Raw genomic sequence first — 2440 nt, 5'->3', positions numbered from 1 at the left:
GGTCAAACTATACCAAATAAATTTCAAAATACCAAAATTACCCTTTATTCTATATTTTAATAATAAAACATCTATTTTTTCTATTTTATGTTTTTTTCTCCTTTTTTCCTACAGTCTCTACAATATTTTTTTTCCTGCATAATCTCTACAATATTGAGTAATTAATTTATTAAATTTTATATAATTATAGAAATTAAATTTAGTAGCCTTAATTTTATTGACTAAAAAAATGAATGAAAAATATTTCAAAAATTATCAAAATAAGAGCAAAACTATATAAATTGTAAAAAGTAATCTTTATTTATCTCTAATAAATTTTATAAATGAAAAAAATATATGATATTTTAAAAAAATTATTAATATTTAATGCTAGTTTAAAGATATTATATTAAAAAAATAAAAATTTAAGAGAATAAAAATACATTTTTAATGATTAGTATATACAATTACATAAATTTCAGTATATATATACTTCATAAACTTTATTAAAACTATTTCGATCAAATTTGAAATTAAAAAATAAGTTTTTTATGTAAATAACTAGGGGCAATTTGGACTTTCATCTATAAAAACATATGGAAGGATTAAAGAGTTGATTAAAATAAAACTTAAGGACCTTATAATAATAGGATGAACCTACTAGTATGTTAAGTAAAAACATAAGGACTTTATAATTATTTACCCTTATTTTTAACTCATTTTCACTAAAATTACTAAAAATTTCATTATATATATAAAATATAGGATAAATAATTTATTAGTTCTTTCCTTGTTATCTAACATACTGTTTAGTCCTCCTATTTTGAAAAATATTATAAGATCCACATCTTTTACCAATATTAATCACTTGGTCCTTTTGTCTATTTTTTTTTTAGATTTTTAAACGAATATATTTTAGCTTTTAGTACAACCATAGTACAATACAAAATGATTATGTTACTCTGTTATATTATGTCTGTCTTTTTATGCTAAATATAACAATTAAAAGTCTAAAAAATAGATAATAAGACCAAATAGTTAATATTGGCAAAAGATAGAGATCTTATAATGTGTTTTTTAAAATAAAAGGACTAAACAATATATTAGATAAAAAGTAGGGAACTAATAAATTATTTATCCTAAAATATATGGTGGAAATTTTCTCACAGCGTTTTGAGAGAGGTATAAATACGAAATACCTTTTCTCATCAATGTTTGTGTATGGTGGAGCAATTTTGAACTTGGATTGTGGTACAATCAGCCTTTTTTTTAAAAATAGAAATAGAATCAACCTTTAACTGTTTAGATTTGGTGTGTACAAAATATTACTCATGGTCTGAGAAAAAAAAACATATACAATTATTCTTCATTTGCTAAAGTTCAATTAGTACCCTAGATAAAGATGGGAGGGGTGGACAAATATGAAACACATTTTCCCCGAGAGCTGGCGTATGGTTGCACCCATGCCTTCTTGCTCCGCTTCATGGTCTAGGTCAGAATCACATTTTATATAGATTATGTTATATAGGTTTAAAATTATTCGGGTAAATAATTATAAGGTCCCTATGTTTTTACCTAATACACTACTTAGTTCCTATATTTTTAGAAATAATTATATAGTCATTCAGTTTTTGTTTTTGTTAACTCCTTAGTCCTTATGTTTGGGTCAATGGTCAAACTATACTAAATGAATTTTAAAATACCAAAATTACCCTTTATTTTATGTTTTAATAGTAAAACATTTCTATTTTTCCTATTTTATATTTTTTTCTCCTTTTTCCTACATAATCACAATCTCTCCAATATAAAATAATTGATTTATTAATTTTATATAATTATAAAACTTTAATTTAATAACGTAAAATTTATTGACTAAAAAAATGAATGAAAAATATTTCAAAAATTATTAAAATAGGAGTAAGACTATCATTGTAAAAAGTTTTTACAATTCTAATAAATTTTACGAATGAAGAAAAAAAATATATGATTTTTAAAAAATTTATAATAATATTTAATATTAGTTTAAAGATAGTATATTAAAAATGGAGAAAAAAATAATTACAATTTAAGAAAACTAATAATATATTTTTTCAAGTATATTAATTTCGGTGTATATGTAGTTCAAAAACTTCATTAAAATTAATTAGATTAAATTTGAAACTAAAAGACAAATTTTTTTTTATGTATATAACTAAGGGTAATTTTAGCCTTTCATTTACAAAAACAAATGGAATGACTAAAGAATTAATTAAGATAAAACTTAAGGACCTTATAATAATATGGTGGACTTACTAGCGTGTTAAGTAAAAACATAAGGATCTTGCAATTATTTACCCAAATTATTCCGTATATGAGTCATTAGGAATATATCTGCACGTTTTTGGGTAAAGTTGTACCTTATAAAAAAACTCAAAACTTGGTTAATTTGATCAAGAATTTGGTTTGCAACATAAATTAGTTT

Source organism: Euphorbia lathyris, chromosome 1 (assembly GCF_963576675.1).
Source record: "Euphorbia lathyris chromosome 1, ddEupLath1.1, whole genome shotgun sequence".
NCBI classification, from domain to species: Eukaryota; Viridiplantae; Streptophyta; class Magnoliopsida; order Malpighiales; family Euphorbiaceae; genus Euphorbia; species Euphorbia lathyris.
The sequence above is the reverse complement of the archived record's forward strand: the minus strand, read 5'-3'. Positions refer to the sequence as shown.